We start from the raw sequence: 25857 nt of genomic DNA, 5'->3' as shown, positions 1-25857 counted from the left end.
TTTTTATTGTGGGACTGTGTTATAGATCCGTTGGTCAACGGCAAAACAGTAAAATAATAAAAAATGAATAATTTCATGGTAAAATTCGCTTTTTTATGAAACTTTAAAAATTATACATAATACTGTTTGATGGCGCTAAAAATATGAAGCTTCTGTCGTTAATTACACATTTTTTACCAGCATTATGAAAACTGAGTTTCTTGGACACCTGGACGTTGCCTACTAAAGTCGGCGGTGGCGAACTACAAAGTCCATCGCCTAGACTTAATTTCATGTGCTCCAAACACCTGGACATCGTGCACGAGAGTCCTCGCTGAACTTTTTATCATTTTCGAACAAATAGTATATATACACATTGAAAGTCAAGTAGCATTATGCTATTACTAATACTGCATATTTTTCTGGAAGATATAGATCGTAAGGTATAGAGTGAGAGAGAGACAGAGAGAGAGAGAGAGAGAGAGAGAGAGAGAGAGAGAGAGAGAGAGAGAGAGAGAGAGAGAGAGAGAGAGAGAGAGAGAGAGAGAGAGAGAGAGAGAGAGAGAAAGAGAGAGATAGAGAGAGAGCGAGAGAGAGAAGGAGAGAGAGAGAAAGAGAGAGATAGAGAGAGAGCGAGAGAGAGAAGGAGAGAGAGAGAGCGAGAGAGAGAGAGATTAGTTTTATTTTGCGTACATTATATTGTACGATTATAAGTTTACAGTGTTACAGGTGGAGAAAAGAAGAAAAAAAAACAATACAATAGATAATAGATTGAGGCATGTTTAATGTATATGTAGTGAGAGAGTGAGGCGATAGAGAAAGTGGAATGTGCGAAAAAGTAGGTGTGTGTGTGTGTGCGTGGACTGTGTACGATTTATGTGTTTTCGAGTTGATAAAAGTGATCCCTAGCAAGTTTTTTGAAAGTGACGGTGGATGAAGTGTTTCTGATGTGTGATGGCAGGTTATTCCATAGGTATGAAGCGCTGATATTGAACTAATTCCTCAGCATCTCCGTCACGAAAGCAGTAATTTTCAGAGGTGTCACCTCGCCCCTGACAGGCCGGAGTGTGACGCGGAAGTCAGAAAAGGCCAGTACGTATGATGGTACGACCGAGTTAAACATTTTACGTAAGAAATAAGCTGTGAAGCACTTCCTGCGTCCGGCAGTGGTTAGCCACTGCAGCTCCATCCTGTACGGGGAGATGTGCTCATCTCTCCTTACACCATAGATGTACCGAATTCCTGTGTTCACGAGCCTCTGCAGTTTTAAGTCGAGTTCCTGCGTCAGGTCACAGTATACAAGAGAACAGTCGATGATCGATAATAGGAGTGCTTACACAAGATGCTTGCGCAACCTGAAATTGGTGGTCGCTATTGTCACCAACGACGGCCTGCTCACTCCTAGTGAGATAGGAGGCAAACCAGCGAATGACCTGCTTAGAGAAGCCGAAGGTGGGTAGCTTTCTCAGGAGCCGGACGTGACATACAGTGTCAAACGCCTTGCTAAAGTCAAAGAGGAGGAGAAGTGTCACTTTCTTTTTGTTTATCCCGACCCTGACATCATAAGTTAGCTTAATTAGGCCAGACTGAGTGCTGTGACCAGTGCGGAAGCCTGTTTGAAAGTTGTCTAGTAAGAGTCTTGATTCTAGGTATTGTGAGACTTGCCTATGCACCAGCCACTCCAGGGCCTTGGAGAGAAAGCAGAAAAGTGAAATCGGACGGTAGTCAGTCAGGGCTGTTGGTGAACTGACTTTGTTGAGTGCACGCACAAGCGACAACTTCCAGGCATATGGGAAACGGGGTTCGCTCAGGGACAGGTTGAAAATATGACTTAGTAGGGGAGCGAGAACTGGCAATGCTTTTATGCTTTTGAGATGACAACCTGAGGGATTCCGTCGCTTCCCCTGGCCTGAGTGTCGAAGTGCGATACTGCAGCCAACACATCTGATTCCGTTATGGTGCTGAACTTGAAATGTTCCGGGAGGTCAAGACTTTCCAGGGTGAGAAGATAATTCTCAACAGCAGGAGCTAACCGATCATTGGAGATCGAGCTGAAATGCTTGTTGAGTTCATATGTGCTAAAGCGAGATGGTGAAGGGGCCTTGGTGGCAGAAATTCCAAGTTTCTCCAGCTCTCTCCAGATCTCGGCAACATCAGTCAATGTTGACAGGCGTGAATAGTAATAATTCAGCCTGGCTTCCTCGACTTGTTTGTGAGCAGTGTCTCTAGCTAGTCTATATATGCGGAAATCCGAATCGAGCCTGGAGTCTCTGAAATGCCTATAAAGTCTATCTCTCTCAGATACAAGGTTACGAAGAGCCGTGGTGAACCACGGGTGACGCTGTCTTCTTGGTGTAGCAGTCCGTAATGGGGCGAGATGATTGATGGCGTTAGTGAGGTTAGCGTTAAGTGTAGATATGCATTCGTCGATTGATGAAGCAGTGAGGCATGACCGGTTACATCCGCTAAGAAAGTCCCTTAGCTTCTCGGCGCTGATTCCTTTAAAGTTTCTGTAAGAGTATGTGTTAAGTACGTATCGTGGAATCTGTACGTCGAGAGTGGCCGTGATAAGGTCATGTCCGTTGATGGACGGTGAGTTTGTCTTTCAATATGACAGCAGGCGATCCTGCTTGTCGATAAGACCCAGGTCAAGCCAGGTATCAGAACCCTGTTTGTGGTGCGTGGCACCATAGGGAACAGATGAAAGGAAGTTTTCATCAATGAAGGCCTTGATGAGCTTGGCATCTTCAGATGAAGAAAGTTGGTAAGAGTTGAAGTCTCCCATTATGACCTTCGTGGAATAGTTGTGCATGTGGGTTGTTAGTTGGTCTATGAAGTTAGAGCTTTGGAAGAATTGAGCATGAGGTGTATGATACACAACCCCTACGAAGATAGGAGAGACTCCCTTTGCCGATACCTCACAGAAGAGATATTCAGGCTTGCCTGGCTTACCAGACCATTCACCGTCAGATGATGAAATAACGCTAACTGTCAGAGATTTGTGATTGTAGAGGGCCACACCTCCTCCGTTTCTGTTTCTGTCTCGTCTGTACAGTAGGTAGTCGTCCAGTGAAGGGATGGACGTTACCTTGTCACTTAACCAGGTCTCAGTAACAGCTATTACGTGGAATGGAGAGCGAGTGGATAAGAAAAGCCTGATCATCTCAATGTGACCCGTAAGCGAGTTCGCATTAAAATGACAGACTCGTAGACCTTCGGACAGAGATACCTTAGAACCAGACGAAGACGTGGCAGATAAGCTTGATGGTGGGTGTGGTGGAATTATATGTGTGTCTTGTAGCCTCAGTGTTGGACGATGTTGGCAGCGGGCGGAAACCGGGTTAAAAAAGTGTCCAGCTCGGCGTCGGTGTTGATGACCGTAGCACGCTCGCTGTCATCGTTACAGCTCATATAGAGTCCTGACGAACGTTCGGCAGCCCTGCCTCTTCTTGGCCTCCAGCCTAGCCCTTGTATGTAGCTTATGGACGTCTGAGGGGAGCAGCTCGTTGATGTTTATTAGCCCTTGATGGTCAGGACTCAGAGCTTTAGCCTCCTCCAGTAAGGTAGCGTCCAATTCTCTGGTGTGTAGCTTGCGTTTCCGGGCCTTGGCGATGGCGATCGAGCGTGCAAGCGCACTTGATGACAGGGTAACGGCTAGTGGTGGCAGTCTGCCGTCACCCTTGGCGGAGCTGTTTGTAGCATCAAGCCTCCCCATGGTCCTGACGGATGCTACGTCTCTTCTAAGGACCGTGGGGTCAAGCGCGATTACAACTGAGAAGGCGAGGGAGATGCAACGAGGTTTCACGGGTATAATGCAAACCCGTGACAACGACCACATAGTTCGAGGTCTGCTCCTGGCGCCTCTTGACCTCGGCCAATTCACTGCGTAGGCTGCAAATCTCCGCAGTGTTGGGCACAGTGCTGCCGTTGTCCTGCTGCATCATCGGGCTCCTCGATGACAGATCTTGGATTTGTGCCTGCAGCTCAGGGATGGTGGACTCAGCATTGTGTATGCGAGTTTTGAGTGCAGGCAGCTCATCGAGGGCCTTGAGTAGTTTCTCTAGCGGGCCCAGACGCTGCTCAATTTTGGAAATCCTCTTCGACACGATGTTCTGGGTCTTGAGGGTCTCCATTTGAGCATTGTGTATGTCATTCAGTGCTCCGCGAATGTCTCTCAGAGCAGCCTCAACGGACGGCGTAGGTATTGTTACTCCGGCCGAGCGGGCTGGTGAGGGATTTCTCGACATGTTGGCTGATGGTGGTACTGACTTCGTCTTCTTATTCACCGACTGCTGTTGTTTGGGAGTATTCCTGCCTGCTGCTGTTGTTGCAGTTACTCCCGTTACTGATGTTGTGGCGGCGGTGGACTTAGTCCTTAGTTTGGCACCCTTGGCGTTGCTGTTGTCTGCACATGAGGGACAGGCTATAATCTGCCTGTCGTTCACCACGATCGTTTTGATGTTAACGGTGTTTTGGCACCTGTCGTGGTAGTGCAGACCACAAAATTCACACTTCTTGGGGTCCTTGTGCTGTATAGGTTATTTACAGCCGCTGCATGACTGAAAAGGCACTTCCACACTCTTCTCGCCGTTTGTACTCATTTTTCGTCGATAACTTACTCGATCAGTGTGAAGTCGCCTTGAAAGTTCCCCCACGATGGAGCAGATGTCACCACGATGTTGATTGCGGAGAGAAAGAGACGCCGTGCAAGTGAGGAAACAAGCCAAGCCAAGCCAAGCCGATTTGTAGGTTAGGAGCCGTGTAGAAAGTTTGCAGTAGAAAAGATGACAGAGAAAAATTGCATCCTTCGGCGATTTATGTATCGACGTGAAGGTTGCAAAAAGGAGCGTGCAACAATCTACAACAGAAGAGGGCCCAAAGACAAGAAGCAGCAGAAAAACAGTACAGAAAAATGATAGATCAGCAGAGCTGTCAACTGTACTCATCAGAGAGAGAGAGAGAGAGAGAGAGAGAGAGAGAGAGAGAGAGAGAGAGAGAGAGAGAGAGAGAAAGAGAGAGAGAGAGAGAGTTCTACATCAGCTAGCATCTTAGGACTCTTGGTTCATATCGGTGGACTGAAAACTAAGCACCGGCCAATCGCTTTAAGACATGCAGGACTGCTACAACAGAGTCGAGCAAGATCGACACCGTGATCCACGAAAAATCTATAAATTTGTCTTCAACTCGCTCAAGCTCGACAATGACCCGTCCCCTGCAATGTCGACCTCTACGTCTATGGTTGTTCGACTTGTACTTCGGCCTCCTCAACGGCAACTATATGCTCTCTCCAAGATCTTATACGCTTGTTTCTTTGGAATAAGTCGACAATGAACGACAAGGTCTTCCTTCTTCTTCTGTTACGGCGGTTTTAATCTCGACATAACCGAGCTGCGACGCTACCTCGATCACAGCAACCCGCCCTCCTCCCCAAATTCGGTCATCCCTCACATATTAGTGCAGCAGAGCCATAATTGGCGAGCGCCGCAACTACGACTGCTGGAGCTGCTCCGGCTACCAGGAAACGACACTTAGCATTCAAGACCATCAAGCCGAAACCAGTGCGTTAGACAACGAGATCCCGAGAACGAGTTTGCGACGGGATGTCTCATCAAGTTCAAGGTCAAGGAGGAGGTGATAGACGTCAACAAGGAGCCGACGCGACCCGCATAGATTGGCAGTGCCAGAAGTCCGACCAACCTAAAGCTTAGTAAACCCGTGACACTCGGCCACAAATCCAAGCCTACCGCTGCTGCCCGCCAGCATCATCAAGACCCTCACGCCCCAGATGATCAGGGTTTTTTTTTATCTGTCGAGGTACTTTCGTCCGAAATTTAATTAAACGTATTAAACGGGTATGGGATCGGTTTGAAAAAAAAAACCTTTTACGTGGTTAAATGTTGGCAACTATAAGTTTGGTCTCCTCCCTAGTAAAAAATAACCCAACAGTTGATTATGGTTGGCCAACGAACCGGCTAAAATCGTCACTTTGGCCAATAGTTTACCGTCGGTAAGCATTTCTATCAGGGCATCTTCATAAATCTGTACATTCGTATAAGAATTCTTTTTTAATATTTCCTTCAAATTTTATGAAATCATTGAAAGAATTGCAAAGTGTTTGCAGCTTGCAAAGTTTCTGTATATGCTTATAAATATGCGTTAATAAATGTAGTGAAATCAGTTTTATATATTATAATAACAATTCGAATGTTTCATCGATAAACTATAAGACGACGGGACAGCAAGTGTGCATTAAAATGATATTTTTGAAAATTGTAACCTTTTTTTTTTAATAAACACTAGTCAGCTGATCTGATCTTACCTGCTGAACTTTAATGCTTGATGCTTGACATATATAAAACTGATTTTACTACATTTATTAACGCATATTTATAAGCATATACAGAAACTTTGCAAGCTGCCAACACTTGGCAATTCTTTCAATGATTTCATAAAATTTGAAGGAGAAATTAGAATAGAATTCTTATACAAATGTACAGATTTATGAAGTTGCCCTGGTAGAAATACTTACCAACGGTAAAATGTTGGCCAAAGTGACGTTTTTAGCAGGTTCGTTGGCCAACCATAATCAGCTGGTGTGAGATTTTTTACCAAGGAGGAGACTAGACTTATATTTGCCAACAATTTACCTTTTAAAAGGTGTTTTTCATTATATTTACTATAAACTTGCTACGTACTACCCTTTACCATATACGCCGGACAATTCCACCCTGTCGTCTGACAAGCATTGCTTCAAATGTTTTTATTTTTGAGTGTACAAAGGACTTAAACATCTTCATTACGTACTTTCAAAATATGAAATGCTAACCATTCCTTCATTAAATCTGAGGATAAATCTATTAGAAAAAAATTCGAAAAAGAACTTGAAGTTTTTAGTGACATAGGTATCACTATTGTCATAGTATTTGTTAGATACGTGTAAAAACTCGACAATCGTAGTATAAATCTAATTTTAGTTAAGTGCATATCAAAAATCAACAAAGCGATAATGTTCAACTTTTCCATTCCTCCTCGACATTTTATTTGACCTATTGTTTGTAGAGAATACACTTACTTAGTTTAATTATTTTTTCATTCTGTTTTTATACAGTTAATTCTCCGTCAACGTGCAAGTCAACACGTCAAATAATAGGCATCGATGATAATTTGCCGAACAATAACGCGATTAACCATGCATCTGCAACTTCAAGTCACTATACAACGCCTTCATCGTCCCAGCACCCACATATACCAGGTAATTAACATTGGGAAAATTGAATTAAATCAATGGTTTTTTTTTAATACATGAAATAAAAAACTGTTCTTTCTGGGCTTTATGAGTACGTAACTCTAGTACTCTATAATTTTTTGATAAAGCTAATTCTGATAATACATAATTTTTATGTATACCTGAATTTTATTCTTGTTTTATTATTTTAAATAGTAATACAAATATTTGTTTTATGCAAAATAATTCTATAGAGATTTACTAGAATGTTTATTTATTCAAGTAGTATTTAGCTCACCGAGAAAATCTGAAAATCAAGGGAGAGGTGTAGAAGAGAAAGGGTCAGAAAAACTTTTTGAAAACGCCCTAATTGTCTTTGATGTCACCAAGTAATGACGTCATTATTTCTTAGAAAATTTCTGCAGCAAATAATATTCCGAAGATTGGCGGCAGCATACATATCTGCCTCATGGAGGTAATGAAGGATAGGCGGTAGCATGCATATCTACCCCATGAAGTGCTAAAGGCAAGGTACTTGCCTGTCCTGTCGCTAAATTTAATTTGTTAAAAGCCCTTTTTATAGTTCAACAACGTAAAGAACTGAGAGCCTGCTATATCTGCTGCGATTTCTTTTAGATTATTCAGTTAAAAATGTCGTCTCAGTACGTTCTTGTTGAAGTCCTTTGGATCTATACAGACTCCTATTTGCCCTTATCTACGTGCAATTACTAATAGACTCATAGCAGGTGTTGGCTGTGTTATTCGCCCTATAACACCTAACTTATCTATTTTGTCCAACCTTTCTTTAACTTCATTAGGTATAGATTGTAACGTTGTGGCCTTGCTAGTGCGAAATCGGATAAGTGTGTTCCACCGAGCTTAGGGACCGACGCGCAATGCTACCACGTTAACAAGAGGGTCTTCGGGTGACGACCAGGAACTCGCCTCGGCTGCTCAGCATCTCCGTATTGACGGACCGCGGAGAGTGGCGGAGTCCTTCTGTGCTCGGCTTATTTATGAATGGAAGCAAGGGTTTTAGCATGCACAATAATGACACTAATAATTTATACTAAGAGAACCTTCGGGCTTCATCTGCCCTCAGAACGTTTATTCACTCGAAATAACAATGTGCACTACGTGCAATCGTGTGTACGTGTGTTGTGCGTCGAGGCGACCATCGAGATCGGCCGGCGCACTATGCGCTACAATCGGGCTTTGCCCTTGGCCCTACACTAAGCTATATACTCGCTCGTACTTTTCTGCACGTGGTGTGACATGTGCCAGATTAACCAAGAGAGAGAGAGAGAGAGAGAAAGAGAGAGAGAGAGAGAGAGAGAGAGAGAGAGAGAGAGAGAGAGAGAGAGAGAAGGGCTATTCGCCAACACAGGACAGATTCACGGGTTTGCCGATGAACGTCGCGTTGCCGCTACTGGACGGGCTGGTCGCTCTGGGTTCCACCTCGTCAGCGCCGTTTGGTCGGCGGCCCACTGAACTCCTCCTCGTGGCGTTGGCAAGAGCTGAAGGCACTGAGTCGCCTTAGCCTGGGCACGATATCGTGGCCATCGGCCTGACGGTCTGGTGTAGAGCCGCGCTGTTGGAGATGAGCGGCTCCGATGGCTGACCGGCTTCCGTGGCTCCTGGCCACGTGTGGTTGCTACCAGAGTCGGGAGTCGAGAGAGCGAGTCGCGCTTCTCTCTGCTGATCGATAGTCCTTTTTCGATCGATTCGGGGCCCTTCGGATTGCTTCGTGCGAATCCGGCTCTGCTATCTCGTTCTCTCTTGTTGCCTGTTTATTATTCAGCGTCGGCTATTGTCACGCTGCTTTCCTTTTCCCTCCCTCTCTCTCTCTCCTATTCTACTTCTATGCTTCGGGCGCGGCTCCTGCCGCCTTGTTAGTCGTCGCAATGCGTGTTTGTATGTGTGTGTGCGCGCTTCGCGCGCGTGTATGTGCTGGGCTTGTGCCGAGCTGTTGTGAGGGCATATGCACTGTCACAAGCTTATGCGATCATTCTTGGCAAATGTATTTCAGACTTGAGGTTATCTCAAAGGTCTATGTCGTATTTAAAATATTTTAAACAACCTAGGCCTTCAGCGATTTCGCCTGAATACGGCGCTTTGCGTAGGTATTTAATATTTGCTATTAAGCCTAATTCTTTGCAGTAATTTTTGAAGTAAATACTTCTATAGGCTCGCCAGGTATAAATTTTACTGGGAAGTGAATCGGCGAGCGGCGATCGTCACGGCGGCGCGACAGACCGATTGTGACGAAAGCCGCTGCAGCTCTCTCCCCCTACCACGCACTCTTCGCCGCGCATATTAGCGTGCTCGCACAGCTTAGCTCTCCTCTTACATATTAGTCGCACTTATTTACACACGCTGCAAGCGACTATCGGATTTTCTTGGTTTTTCCCGCAGGATTTTGAGCCCCTTGACGAACTAATATAGTAGTGCTTTTTCATGTCGCTTTAATTTTTTTGCGTCAACTAGATGACGTGACTTTTTTGATATGTGCGAAACGTTTTCAGGTAAACATTATTGACTTACCATAAACATTGTTATGTCATAGAATATCTTAGGGTACTATTATTCTTATTATATTTTCTTTATTCGTATTGTAACTTGCCTATCTTAAAAATTCTATTTGATCAATGATTACTTTACCTGAGATTTTTCACATCTCTGTCAAAGTTGTAATTAAGTTGGAAAAATAAAAAATGGCGGCGATTTACGCATGAAAATCACTAAATCAAACAATTATAAAAATTTATCAAAAAAATCACAATTAAATTTCTCCTTGTAGATTACTACTTTGCACTTAACGAAGACGCATTTTAATCTGCGTCGAAGACCATAAAGTACATTTGCAGTCCCGCTGCGAAGACTAGTACATTTTTTACTCTTTATACGTTTGATTTTCTGGCAACGAAATCATTCAAAATTTTCTAAAATTCTAAACCATCCATTTAAGTGTTTACTTCTATAAGCTGTTTGAGAGACAGCCACAATTTCTTTTTTTGCCTGGTACAGGTGAAACGTGCTCTTGTACGACTTTAAATACGATCTGTGCCTTTACGCTTTTCAATGTGCATCTTAGCGTTCTTTTTCCAACTACCACCATTTGGTCATTAGAATAGCTAATGAGATTTTTTGTACAACTTTGTGACAGTGAACCGTCTGTTTTATCCAATAGGTATCTTGACAATTCTGGCAATAGCTTCATGGAGAATGTGACTTCAGGGACTCGGACGTCCTCCTGCCAATTATCTTCTTTACCATAGCCTTGATGCTGTATAGCGTAGAAGTAAAGTTTTCCATCTTCTATGTCTACAACACTGTTTTATCCGACTAAATTTACTTTCTTCTTGCAAGTTTACGTCTCTCGTTTATGATTTGAGCGACACTTTTTAGCGAAATGGTCTGGTTTGCTGCATTTTGTACACTTCTTTTTGTAAGTTGGGCAAGCGCTGGGTTTATGATCGGCACCATACCTCCCGCAATCTTTTGTCAAGATGACGTCGTTTTCTTCATGGCCAAAAGCCTGTGTTTTTAGCGCTAGCACTTTTTTATTTTATATCTCTCCTAGTTATTTCGTTGCTTGTTCACTGGGTATGCAAAGCGATATAGCTTTGTCCAACGTTTTGCAAAAGCAATCCTATACGCCGTAAACATAATGTAATAACGTGAAACCTATACTTTGTTTACACAGACAAGTTATTTTGCTGACGATTTGTAAGTTCATCTACTTTTCCAAGTAAATATGCTAAAAATATTTATATTTTACTTGTAAAACAAATTTAAAGTACACCAAACGGTAATGTAAACTTTGAATTTCAAAAGTACGCGTGGGCTCCTTCACCGAGCGCGAGAATATATTTGAATCGTGTAATTCATAATTCGCGCCGGTCTCGTATGTATGGGATTATTTGCCTTCTCTTTAAAGCGACGAGCCACCTATAAACCCTGAAAAATAAAATTTGTATAGATTGTCGGTATATAAGCTACAAGAGGACGCGAATATTAGGGATAAGGTGATACGCAAAATGAAAACACTCTAGTTTTATGAGAAAGATAAACGTGGCTTTATTCGGTAACTGAACTTAACGAGGACAAAGGAAAAGGACTTTCTAGCTTTACATAGCCTAGTTGGGTACATTGCTTAACGTAGTCCTCACATATCCCCGACATATGCCTGAGTTTATTACTTCTATCCATCTGTGTGCAAGCTACTGCTGCTTTGTTATCGCACCACAAGGTGAAAAGAAAGTACATCATGCCTGCAATTACGTTTAGTGACAGACACATGCTGATTGACTTTCTGCAAGCATCACTCATAGCCACATACTGGGTTTGGCATGTTGACAGGGCTACATAGGTTTGTTTGTGCGTTCTCCATGCTATCGTGTCTCCGTACAACGTAACTACACGACCGCTGGTAGTAAGTGAGTCCTTGCAATCTGCAAAGCTTGCGTCTGAAAAGGACTCCATTCCCTCTTTAAACCTTTGTACGTCAATTGCCAACTCGCAGAGTAGGCGATATACTTGAATAGTCTGATAACCATTTTCCATTCGTTTTCGGTTAGGTTCTGCTGATGTCTACTTAAAACGTTGACGGCGTAGGCCAGATCTGGTCTTGTACCTGATACGAGATACATCAGAGAACCCACAACTTCTTGGTATTCTCTTTAGTTTATGACTTTTTCATCAGTTAGTTCATTCTCTCGTTGCTTCCTTTGCTTGTTAAGTACTTGATTCGTTACCATGGGAGTCGGTTGGCTTTTAGCTTGTGCATACCCATAATTCGTCTGCATCTTATTTATAAATTTGATCTGGTCCATTCTTATAGTCCTGTCCTTTCTATTTCTTGTTATGGTGATTTCTAGAAATTCTTTAGGTTCACCCAGGAACTTCATATCGAATTACTTACTTCATTCTTTCTGTACTTCTCTCATCTTGGGCTCGTTATTACCTGTCAGCAATATGTCGTCGACGTACAACAGCATTATTATGCAGCTGTTATTTTCAGTATATACAAACAAACATGGATCTCTGTTGTTTGCTAGAAAACTCAAACGTTAAACGAACTCTGAAAAATGTGCATTCCAGTTCTTTGGGCTCGTTTTCAAACCATATAAGGACTTGTGGAGCTTCCAGACTTTTGTCTGTTTTTGATTTTCATATTCTTCGAAGCCATCTAGTATTTCCAGGAATATTTCTCTTTTTATAGGGCTGTGAAGAAATGCTGCTTTAAAATCCAGTTGCCACCTTATATAGTCGTATTTATTTGCAATGGCTAGAACTGCTCTTACCAATGCAAGTCGTGAAACAGGTGCGTATGTCTCGCAGAGATCGTATATATTTGAATCCTTGAATCCTCTTATAACAATTCTCGCCTTGTAATCTGGGTATTCGATTCCGTTATCTTTACGTTTGAAGACCCATCTTGAGCCCTTGATGATCAGCTTCTTTCCATCTTTGCACGTTCTATCGACCACTTCGTACACTTGGTTTTTTTGCAGTGCTTCTCTTTTCTTGCTCATTGCCTCTTGCCATTTGTCGGCATCTGGTGATGACACAGCTTCTCGATAGGATTTTGGATCCCCGTTGATGGCAGTCAGCAATGCATATAAGCCATATGCACTCAGACCTTCGATTTCACCCTGTACATCGACTACAGATCCAGCGTCTTTACTCTGTGTCTGCTTTCGCGTAACTGGTCTGTGTATCACCTTTGGATTTGACTTTGTTACTGTCTTTGGATCTCCTTTCGTGGTCTGCCTCTCTTCTTGGGCACTAGTACCACTTCTTCCGGTTGATCTGAACTTTCTTCTTCAAATTGGTATAGCCAAGTCTTTTTATTCAGATTGTCATTTGTTTTTGTCCAATTCTTTATATCTTCGGGCTTGTAGACATCTCCAAAGACCTTGCTTTCAATGAACTGTACTTTTCGACTTTCATACACTTTAATGTCTTCTGGGTTCAGTAACAAGCAGCCTGAGTCGGTATATTCGACCAACACCGTTTTGATTAAACTTTCGATTCAAGATTAATCACGAGTATCGGTGATTGTACAGGATACAGCAACTTTCAGCGCTAAATCCAAGGCATTCGCTGGCAATCTTGAATCATACATCAGAGCTCTTGTAATTTTCTGAATCGTCTGATTGTAGCGTTCCGCGATGCCTTTTAGCTGCGGTGTGAATAGGTCCCATTGTATCAGCGCTGACTATTTGTAATGGTTTCTGTGCCATTTCCTTGTCGTTTTTGAACTGCAGTCTATTCATTTTTGCTACCTCGCAATCTTTAAACACACTCCGTGATCATTCTCCCGAAATTTCTTAATATTTGGATACAACTTTCCTAAAACTTTTAGTTTATTTAGAGACGTATGTCCTAACCTAATGTGCCAAAAATTCATGTTGTTTATCACATTTGTCGACTTATCTGTATTACTATCGCTTTGATTAGTCGGAACTGCCCTTTCCTTTTCGTTAAATGTTGCCCTTTTCTTGATAGCCCTTTCGTCGCTTTTATGAGAGACCAGTGCATCTGTGTGTATCGCTTGATTTTTATCAGTTTTTATTTCAAATCAATCGTCCAAAATGGGTCTTCAAACTTTCATTCTAGAATCTTTACTTTTATGTTCGGTTATAATAATTCCATAAACATTTATGTTTTTCCTGTCCAGATACACACATAGGCCCTGATCTGTGAACTGTTTGAGTGACAGTAAGTTCTTACTCAGATTTTTTGCGTATATAACTTTATCTAAGCTTATTACTTTACCATTTGACAATTCAAATTTCACTCGACATCGGTTCGTTGACTTTATACTGGATCTTTTGTCTTTATTCGCACAGCCTATTACGCACTCTGCTTTTTCATGCAGTTGTGTCAGAGTGAGTTTGGAATTTGTCATATGGTCAGTTGCACCCAAATCTACGATAAACTTTTGTGTCATGCTGTCATATACATCCAGACTCACATACATGCATACAGAATCGGTAATTGCGTTACCGCTTGCTGGTGTGGGTGAGCGGTTGCTCTCGTGTCTTCGCTGCTTTCGCTTCGGTGATAAGCTCCTTTTCCTTTCAGACGCTCTCTTCCGTAGGAGTCCCTTCTTTGGCTCCTTGCACACTTTAGCGATGTTGCCAAACTTATTGCAGTTGAAACACTTGGGCTCATCATGCGAGCAGTCAGCGGTGACATGACTCTGACTACCACGCCTTTCGCATCGTTTAGTCGGTCTTTCCCGGCTTTTGGATAGTCCTTCGGTTGAGCGGCTTCTTCTGTCGTCTATGACAGCTGCAAACAGAGCGGACGTTCCAGTATTTCTCTGGTGTGAGTTGTCAATCTGAAAAATCAAATCTTTTAGTTCATTGTACGTGTACTTCCTACCCGCAATACGTCTGGCTATGTTTTCAGCCGTAATAATTTCCAGGTAGGCTTGCTCTACAGCGTTGTAAAACAGGCTTTTCTTTCTTTTTTTGGTCATTTTATCTATTCCATCATTGCTCTCGTATTTTCTAATGAGATCCTCGATCCTTAAGCAGAAATTAAAGGCAGATTCTTTGTCTTTGTTGAACTTTAGATTCAACAACCGAGCTGTGTGTGCATTGGTTTGAAATACGTTCCTTTTCATTTCTCTGATCTTTTCCAGCAGTACTACCAGGTCCTTAATGTTCATCGTGTACAGGTGGTATTTTTCATCTATTCTGTTCAGAATAATTTCCCTTGCAACATTTCTGTCATGTTCAATTTCATCTTGTCTTACCAGACCGAATGCCTGATTTTCAAGGAGATAAAATAGCTTGCGCAACTTCAGTTCGGAGAATAAGAAATCCTCAAATGGAGCGTACTCTAAATCTAACTTTAATCTGTACGTTCGCGTGATGTTAGTTTGCTTGAGTTTCGTATCGTTCATACTCGTGTTAGACTGATTCACAGACCTAGACTGATTCAAATTATATAATCGTATGAAATCGAGATCATAAAGTCGTTTACTTACGTCCATGTCTTCGGGAAATCTTACGTCATCAAACGTGGTTTCCAGGCGTACAGCAGATTCTTTGCGCCAATCCTTGTATGGGGGCAGGTCATTGTCTGTGTTTACGTTTACGTCATCGGTCTATTCGTATGGATTGAAGACGCGTGCTCCAAGCATGAGAGTGGGAGAACCTTTGAAGTCCGTGCTCGTAGTCTTGGAATCCTAGTGTCTGAAGTGCAGACTGCTTGCCATTCACAGGGCGGAAGCCGCGTCCCCGTCCTCTCGGGAGCAGCTTGAATGGCTTGTCAAGACATACATCCCTGGTTACCTTCGGCTTGTTGATCGTGCTCTGATCTTTGAGCCTCAGATCGTCTACGGACTTCGTCAAGGTACTCATGTCTGATTTGAGCGTCTTGGCCAGCGTTTTCAGGTTTGCATTCATCCTGTCGTTTTCTTTCGCGACCGATGACAGTCCATTAACCAGACTGCTGCTGAGATTGACCTGAACTTTCGTACTTTCTTGCAGCAGGCGGATAGGGTCGTCCATATTGCCTTTCGTAACCCCTTTGTTGCGTGTGCATAGGCGTCGACGTAGTGGCTCCTGTTCCCTCTACCTTGCTGCAGTGGCTTAGAGGTCCTCTTAACCCTACTTGGTCCTTGGCTACCTTCAGAATTCCCAACATTTTTGCTGATTCTTCCAGTGTGAGGATGTTCATATCTGTGAATACACATAAACATTAATCTGTGGTTGAGGGGATACCCTTGCAAGACTCCTGACACTTTGTGCACCAGCAGCGGGCTACCTTGCAGTCAGTCAAGGCACTATCTAAAAGAAAGCTTCCCGACCAACCTAGTCTCTTTTTGTAGAATGTGTGCCGAAGCACGGCTCCTGCCGTACGAGACCCACTGAGCACGAGAACAGGTGGCAGTTCTGTGTGATGATCCGGTTGTTATTGAGCGTGGGACACTGACTAAGTGTCTGTACGTGCGCACGTACCAAGCAAAATAAACGTGGGTTCATGTTAAATCTCTCACAGATCCGCACAGACTTTTACATACATATCCGTATAATCATTATACATTATACTTAGACATGACTTCATTACCTAGCATCAGCCTCTTATCCGTGGTGGTTACTATCCAGATGTTTCCACTGTAGAGTGTCAGCAAAAGTTCCTCGTCCGGTCGGTCGTGGTACAGTTCGTAGTGGTCCAGGATATTTTCTCGTACATCTTTCCAGTTCGAGCTTCAGCTTGAATCAGTTGGAACATTTCGTAATTAATATTCAGCATTTAAACCATCTTTTCCCTTTCTCACATACTAGCTTGCAAATGGTTTGCGTTTATTGAAATTACTTAATCAATTCATTGCAGAGTTCACTTACACACCAGCAGCCTCACCCACGCGGTGTCTGCAAGCAGCGCAGCACGCAGGTAGACTTACACTAGATGTGTAAGCATTCGTTCGCTTGTATTGCGTCTTTCTCTTTATACATGAGTCGTTCTTGTTTAATTAATTTTTAGATTAATTAATTGCTGAATATGTCAGTAATCCCAACCACGTGATGTTTGCTGGCCAGCACAGCACACAGACGGACTCACGCTAGGCACATAAGCCTACGTGGTCAATTTAAACTTTGCCGCGTATATCGAGAGTGGTCACGTGACCTGCGCGTTTGCGCACGGCATGTTTGCAGCTTTCGCTTTATCATGCATGTCAAAGTTTTTGCATGTACCGTGCGTATTCTTACGACATGTTTATATATATATATATATATATATATATATATATATATATATATATATATATATATATATATATATATATATATATATATATCTACACTAACGGTCTCGAAGCTGTATTGAGTATGTAAGCTATCGGTTGTGAAACCCGATCGTAGCGAGAGCAACTCTCCCTCCGTTCTTATGCACTAGCGCGTAGACACAGCGTGTGTTTGAATCACAATGGCGTCGCACGGTTTCACGTGCGACTTGCTTCGCGCGTTGTTCTCAGTGACGTATAGCGTCGTCTTTTCGCTCTTCTCGGGAGGGGTCCGACGAACGCAGCGGCGGATCACGTGGTAGTGGCTGTTTGACGTAGCGAGGGCGTTGCGGGGCAGCTAGATGTCGGGTGTTAGCGTATATATTCTAACATAGATATTAAAAAAAAAATTATAATTCTTAGATAATTTGTATACTAACAATAGGTTACTAGCAGGATACGCTCGCTTCGCTCGCGATTAACATAATGATTGACATAATGTTTTATTCAACATATATTATAATACAAAATTATATTTTAATTATAAACAAATAAATTTTAACATAAAAAAGTTTTATGTAATATTAGTTTTTTCTTATATTAATGAAAAAACATGTAATTTTGATAATAATTAACTATAAATACTAAAATATTTTTTTTCAATTGATAGAATTCGAAACATTTTTTCGATAAACATTTTGCTTAAAAAATATTAAAAAAAAAGAATAAATGTTAAAAAATTTTACAATAGAAAAAAGAATTATCAACTGATTTCTCACATATATACCACAAAGAAACATACTAAATAATGATATTCTAAAAATTACGTCTGCGTGAAACTATTTCCACCATACTAAAGAATACACGCAGGAGAGCGTACAAATTGCAGCAAAATAAAGTAAGACGAGTTTTGACGAGGACCCAGAAGAAAATGATTATAGGAATGTCGACAATTGTGTTTTTTGCTCTCCATGTTAACAAATTAAATAAGGTCAACAACAGTGAAAGAGTCAACCCTTGTAAAAAATAAAAACTCCAACAAATACCTTTTTCCTACCTCTTCAGATCAATTTTAATAAATGTCACATATTAAATCTACACTATATTAAAATTTTATATTTGGTCAATTTTGTAAAAACCCTCCAAAACTCGTAAAAAGAAAAACATTAGATCTATTTTACTATAGGAATGTTCTTTGAACTTAAATCATTCAAGTTACCGAAAAAAAAAATTAAATGTATCAAATTTTAATTAGTTCTTAGCAGTAAAAGAACTTAAAAAATGTCCGTCTGTCCGTCCAGATATTTTTTGCATTTATTCCACAAAACCTAATGTATTTTATAAATAAAAAAATAATAAATTGTATAAACAGGTACATATGATAAAAATATACATTCCTATAAAAAAACATTTTCAAGATTTGGTCCAGGTGGATTTGAAGCTGTTAAAAGAATTAGAAAATAATAGATGCAATTAATTAATTTTTTTTTATATTTTTGACATATAATATGATATATATGCTATATAGCTATGATTGCGAGCTTTACCCCATTAACGCAATACTTCACCCACAAACACGCTTACCATATTCCAGGCCATCCTTATTGTCAATGAATAATCGAAACTCATACGCAGCAGACGCAGACGACGAGCTGTAAGTCGATAAATGGTTTAAAGACAGAACAAAAAAAGTAGTTTAAAAAAAAATAATAATAGAATGACAAAGAAAGAAAAGAAAAGAGAAACAAAAACATTGTGTATAGAGGGGAGTCAACGCATTTCATACGCTTCCAACTCAGCACCGCCCAGCTTTGCTTTAAAATTATAAAATTCAAACAGTTATCAGAGTGAACTCTAAAATATAAAATGTATTTCCACAGGAACCATGCAAGTGTTATGTCCTAAGCTATTGAAAGCTGTCACCGGACAGTAACTCTACGGGTTATTTTGCTTTCATAAGCACGGACGAGGACAAAGCTTCAGAGTGCGAAGCTGAGCGCCGTCGGTGCTTGACTACCTTCGCGATCTGTTTAATAGAACGGCCTCCAGTAGCCGCTGGAAAATCTTTCGAAATTGCACTGTTTTCGTTATACGCACTGATTTTAGTTTAACTCTTTAACGTTGATTCCGTAAACTTCCGAGAAATTTGTGGTAAGGACGTTACTCTAATTTTAATATCGTTATCGCGAATATGGTGGGCTAATTGAGTCTATAATTATGAGAGAGAAAGAGAGAAGTGCGCGATAGAGGCGCCGACCTCCTCGGCGGGGTGGGTGTTTGGTCAATTAGGAGGCCTAGATGCAGCTTCTTGCCTTATTTGGAGCTTTTTATGCATGTGACGTTGCAGAGAGGGCCAATCAGAAAACCAGAGTAAAAATCCTCTCCTCTAGTACATCGAGTCCCCTTGTGCTCTTCTTCTGTCAAACTCACCTCTGATTTACCTTCCTTATCTGCAGGCTCATAGAAGCTTCCTCTGTGCATTTGGAGCCGACTTGCGCGGTGTCCTCTTTGGCGGCTCCTCGAGCTTCCAGCGCGCGTGACTTATGTGTCACTTGCCGATAGCGTTGCGCATTCCGCGGCCTCTGTTCATTGCATGTGCATCGCTTTCGGGTATGCGCGGTCCATGATGTACAGTAGGCCTCTTGTTTTTTCTCTCTACTTGCGTCTGCTGTGTTCCCGCCGTGGAGCCGAGATGTGTGCGTGCATATCGGTGTGCTTCGCTTAGCTTTGTGCCTCCGCTGTAGGACTGTAATGTGTGCGTGCATATCGGTGTACTTCGCTTGATCTCTCGCCGTGGAGTCGTAACCCTGCTAAAAATATGCGATTGAAATCGATGGACAAAAAATGAATCGATTCTGAGTCTATATCTTAATCCTGCGTTTTACATTTGAAAGCGATTATATTCAGGCTGCTGCGTGTGTAATATATTAATGGCATTAAAATTGATTTAAAGCGATAAAATAATATCGATTAAACCGGATTAGAATGGCATAAGTATTAGGATATTCACTTAATCGATTGAATGCTTATTTAAATTGGAACCAATGTATTTATGTTCGCTAGAAAAACGGTTTTAATGATTTTTTATATCTAGAATAACATTTGATATTATTCAATCGTACTGTATTCAACTATGCAATCGTTTTTACTGGTGTGTATATCGCGGTGTTAATCGATTGAATTGACATGAATTTTTTTTAATGTGACGTTTAATTAAGTCAATCGTTATAATTCAAATCGATTGTAGTTAATAAATCTATTCTGTCTTCTACTGCATTTGACCTTTCTTATATAGTAACGGAGAAGAAATCTTGTCACTTGCGAGTATGAATATTTGAAGCGACATCAAGTGTTATATTAAGAAATATCGGGTCGATTAAAATCGACTAGTTTCGTAATGAATTTAATCGATTTTAATCGAAATATAAAAGTTTTTTTCTCATAAGGTATATTACAAAACGTTGATCATTAAGGTTACTTAAACTATTATCAAAATTATTTGTAAAATTAAACCGATTTAATATCGACCAATAAATTGATTCATATTTATTGAAAGGATCCCAATTGAATTGCATTAAAATAATCATCGCATAAAAGTCGATAAAAATATCTTCATTTTGATATTTAGATTGCGATTGAAACCAATTCACATCGATAATTTAAAACGTTGATTAAATGATTATTTAAATCGATTAAAGTATAATTGAATCTAATCGTAAAAAAGTATCGAGATCGATTAAATATTATATAAACGAATTATTACCTTGTAAATCAATTCAAATTGATTGATAAAATCACGAACAAATTATATTAGAAAAATGATGAGTAGTCTGACGTGATTCACAATATCAGACGCCTTGCTAAAATCAAATAGAAGTAGAAGAGTGACCTTCTTTTTATCTATACCAAGCCTGACATCATCAGTTAACTTAATTACCAAGCCTGTTTCCAAGTTGTCAAGGTTAAAGTCTTGTTCCAAGTTACATAGAGGATCGCTTGTGCACCAGTCACACTAGTGCCTTGGATGGAAAACAAAATAGAGTGATCGGACGGTAGTCAGTCAAAGCTGTCAGAAAGCTGACTTTGTTTAGTGCTCGTAGCAGCAATGACTTCCAGGCAGAGAGAAAGCGTGTCTCACTCAGAGACAGGTTGAAAATTTGATATAGTAGCGGAGCAAGTATTGACAGTGCTTTAAGGATTACAACCTGTGGAATGCCATCGCTTTCCCTGGCCTGAGTGTTGAAATGTGATACAGCAGCCGACACATCAGACTCTGTAATGGCCCTGAAGCTGAAATGTTCAGGAAGGTCCAGACTCTCCAGGGTTCGCAGATACTTCTCAACAGATAGAGCTTGAGGGTCATTAGAGATGGAACTAAAGTGTTTGTTGAGAGCGTCTGAAGAGAACCGTGCAGGTAAAGGTGATTTAGAAGTGGTGATGCCAAGATTTTCAAGCTCTCTCCAGATCGCTGCAACATCGGTCAAGGTAGACAGGCGTGAGTAGTAATTATTCAGCCGAGCCTCCTTGACCTGCCTGTGAGCGTTGTTCCTTGCAATTCTATAAAAGTATAGATTCCAAGGTAATCGACTTCTGCAAAAACACCTGTAGAGTCTGTTCCGTTTAGTCAAAAGGTTACGAAGATCCGTGGTGAACCACGGGTGACGTTTACGTCCTGGTGTCACAGTCTTTAAGGGGCCCAGCCTGGGTTAAATCCTACAAAAAAAAAACAACAAAATATTCGTCCAATTAAAATTTGTTCTTTTCACGTAAAATAAAGGACAAAAAACATCTACTAAAAATATTTACAATATACACTATTTCTACCAAAAAATATCATATATATACCATACAAAATCACTGACCAAAATTCATGATATTTTACTATATACATAAGTGTTTTTGGTCACTTGGCACGGTTTTGTGAAAGATCCGGACCGTCTTCTTCACTCTACCCAGGCTTAAAATGTACCTTAAACATGCTCTCTCAGACCTAATAAAAGGCATTTCTGAAAAATAATTATTAAATGTTGTTAGCAACAAGTACAGTGTGAGAAATAGTAATAAAATTTATTAGCTACGCATACAACGTATGGATAATAATATTTAATTAATATTTTTTAGAAATGTCTTTTATTATGTCCGAGGGGGCATGTTTAAGGTACATTTTAAGCCCGGGTAGAGTGAAGAAGACGGTCCGGATCTTTCACAAAGCCGTGCCAAATGACCAAAAACACTTATGTATATAGTAAAATGTCATTAATTTTGGTCAGTGATTTTGTATGGTATATATATATATATATATATATATATATATATATATATATATATATATATATATATATATATGTATATATATATATATATATATATATATATATATATATATATATATATATATATATATATATATATATATATATATATATATATACATATGTGTATATATATATATACCATACAAAATCACTGACCAAAATATTATATATATATATATATATATATATATATATAATATTTTTTGGTAGGAAAAGTGTATATTATAAATATGTTTAGTAGATCTTTTTTGTTTTTTAATGTACGTAAAAAGAAAAAAATTTTATCAGATATTAATTAATTATAAAAAGATTTTTTTAATCATGGTGGTAAGAGCTTGCATAAGATCCTAGTAAGAAATTGGGCAAGATATTACGTAAAGTCTTATGCAAGATCTTGTATACTATCTTGCGTAAGATCTTAAATGAATATTTGATGAAAATAATTTTTTTTTTATCATGAACATAAGATTTTATATAAGATCTTCCGTAAGATCTTATCTTCGTTCTTGGTCAAAAATCGCTGATAAGATCTTATGTACTATCTTACACAAGATCTTTGACAAGATCTGATATATGATTTTACGTAAGTTCTTACATACGATCTTAGGTAAAATTTTTAATAGGGACCGTTTCTGTTTCTGTCACGTCTGTACAGTATGTTGTCATCCAGTGAAGGGATGGATGTTATCTTGTCACTTAGCCAAGTCTTGATGTGACCCGCAAGAGAGTTCGCATTATAATAACACATTCTTAGACCCTCAGACAGATACGCTTTAGAAACAGATGTGAATGTATTAAATGATTTAGATGGTGGTTTTAAAGGGACGATAGGTGTATGTTTAAGTGTACGATATTCGTGTTGGCTGTTGGCGGCATCCGGGCTAAAAAAGCTTCTAGTTCAGTATCAGTGGAGATGATGGTGGCCCGCTCGCTGTCTTTACCAGAGCGGATGAAGATTCTTCCGTCTCCCACGAAAGTGTGACATTCTCTTATCTTCTTTGCTTTAGCCTAACCCTTGATGCGCAGCTTGTGGATGTCTGAAGAAAGCAGCTCATTGATGTTAATGAGTCCCAGGTGGTCTGGGCAGAGAGCTCTTGCTTCCCCTAGTAGGGCAGCATCCAGTTTACTAGTGTGAAGCTTGCGTTTCCTGGCCTTGGCCATGATGATCCAGCGCCTTGAAAGAGAGGGTCACAGCTAAGGGTGGAAATCTGCTGTCACCTTGCACGTCGGTGGTGATTGCGTCAAGTCTCTCTGTGGTCCTAACGGTTGCCATATCCCGCCTTAGGACCGTGGAATCAAGTGCAGCCAGGACGATGAAAGCCAGGAGTTGCAGCAAAATTTCCTGTGTGTAGGCCAGGCCAGAGATGACCACATCATTGTTCGCCGATCGCTCCTGCCTCCTCCCAACCTCAGGCAGCTCGCTGCGGAGGTTGTTTAGTTCCTAAGATGCAGGAGCAGAGCAGAGTTGTGCTGTACTGCGAGACTCCTTGGCGGCAGCTCTTGATATTGTGCCTGCACCTTAAAGATGGAAGACTCTACGTTGTTCAGTCGAGTCTTGAGCGCAAACAAATCTTCAAGGGCTTTGAAACGTTCCTCAAGAGGGCCAAGCCTTTTCTCAATCCAAGAGACCCTTTCAGACACTGTGTTTCGCGCCCGTGCGGTGGAGATCCATGCAGGCGATTGAGGTCTATAGCCAACGATTGATGCGGGTGCTAACTTATTCTTCTTGGGCACTACTGGATAAGGTGAGCCCTTGGCAGATCTTTTTGTTACTGCTGCTGCTGCCGCTTGCCCCTTTAGCCCTCGTCTGGGCAGTCTTAGGCGTGCGGGTGGCCTAATCATCTGCACAGGTAGCACTAGCAAGTGTGGCAACATTCTTCACTATTATGGATCTGAATGTTACGCATATAGTGTGGAATTACTGGTCACACAACTCGCATGTCTTCAATTTGCCCCTTGTCGTTTTCTCGCAGCAAGCAAACATTGCGAGCGGTTCCAAGTTTTTCTCATTGTGTACGCTCATTTTAGATGTTGTAACTACTGGCAGTCGATAACGTAGAAAGTGTTGGAGGTTAGTCGTGAATGGTAAGTTACCGACAGAGCCAGAGGCTTGGTACTCTCGAAGCCAGATGGATGGCAAATCGAGTAGGTGAGAATTGACCGACTTAATATTGATGATGGAGATGTTGTTAATGTTCTGTCGATTACACAGGTGGCACCACGTTGATCACTTTGAGGAAAGTAAGATACCGTGCTGCGAAGAGAAAAGCCGTGCGAATTAGTAGCTTATGTTACAGAGAAAAATTTTAAAGCAGAGAAAACAGCGTTGAAAAACTTGCAGCCTCCAGTGATTTATATATCACGTTGAAGGTTGAAAAAAGGCGCATACAAATATTTACAGAAAAACAGGCCCAAAGGCAGCGTGCAGCAGTAACAGTACTACTATGTGCGAGTGAAGTAGAGAGAGAAAGAGAGGAGAGAGAGAGAGAGAGAGAGAGAGAGAGAGAGAGAGACAGAGAGAGAGAGAGAACAATATATGCTATTTAAAAATAATATATCTATAGAGCTTATAATAAGTTCCAAATGTTCTTTAAGCGATACACGCTCTGTTAAAATAAACAGGGTAAAATTTGTAATCGATGTGAATCTATATATACGGTTTATTAAACTATAAATATTATATTCGTATACTACTTTGAAAATATTTAGCTTATTCGGACGGACCAGCAAAAATTGAATGATCCATTAAAAAGCGATATTTCTAAGGATTGGGGAATGCTATTGTCATTGCGTGTTTCATTAATACTCCTATATTATTAGGATAAAGTAGCATTTTTTAAAAGGAATAAGCCTCCAACCTTTGTGGTCAGAAATGTCATTTTTGCTGCAAAAATTTAAATTTTAACTTTTAAAACCTAACTATTAACTAACGATGAAATAGTATAAAAACAAAATTTAATTTGGTGAAGATTGCCAAAACATATCATTTTTCCCTCAGGTGATGTTTGAGTCTCAATATGATCCTGGGCAACACACATTGGTTAGGATGGCGCGGCAGATTCGTGCGACGCCAAAAAGTTTGTAGTGCCTTAAGTAACACAGAAATATTTTTAAAAAGTGCGTTACATACTTCTTGAAAGTGTCGATATATTTAAAAAAATTTAGAAGTACAATTTTTTATATAATTTACAAAAGTATCAAAAAACTGTAATCTTGTAATCTTACATTTTTAAGAAATTTTTTATTAATGTATTTTATTTTGGCTTAATCAAAAGTCCCCACAAATTGTTTCTTACATATTTTAAGAATAAATAAGAAAATGTATAATCCGATACAAGTGCGTGAAGTAAGTAATTCTCAAACGGGTATAGTTTGTCGCTCGAGTGAAGCGGGCAGGGCACGTGGCAAGAATAAGTGATGATCGTACGGCAGCGCCTATAATAAAAGGAATAAAAGGACCTTTAGGTAGACCTAGACGCAAATCGGAGGACTACGTAAAATTACGGACTTAACCAAAATCGGGCGAGAGGGTGCAAAATGGATAGGGTTGGCACAAAATAGAGATGTATGGAAGGCTTGCGTAGATAAAG

At 40.6% G+C, this 25857-nt stretch overlaps 1 protein-coding gene across 4 annotated transcripts in view; it reads left to right on the top strand.

Annotated features, from left to right (window-relative positions):
- LOC107982113 overlaps positions 1-25857 on the top strand; it is a 729835-nt gene that overhangs the window by 10680 nt on the left and 693298 nt on the right. For all 4 annotated transcript variants that reach the window (XM_031933116.1, XM_031933118.1, XM_031933117.2 and 1 more), the window contains exon 3: positions 7088-7231. The gene's annotated coding sequence lies outside the window, so the exon portion shown is untranslated. The remainder of the gene's footprint in view (positions 1-7087; positions 7232-25857) is intronic.

This window comes from Nasonia vitripennis (genome assembly GCF_009193385.2).
Source record: "Nasonia vitripennis strain AsymCx chromosome 5 unlocalized genomic scaffold, Nvit_psr_1.1 chr5_random0007, whole genome shotgun sequence".
Taxonomy (NCBI): Eukaryota; Metazoa; Arthropoda; class Insecta; order Hymenoptera; family Pteromalidae; genus Nasonia; species Nasonia vitripennis.
Note: the sequence above shows the minus strand (reverse complement) of the source record. Positions and strands in the feature narration are given on the sequence as shown.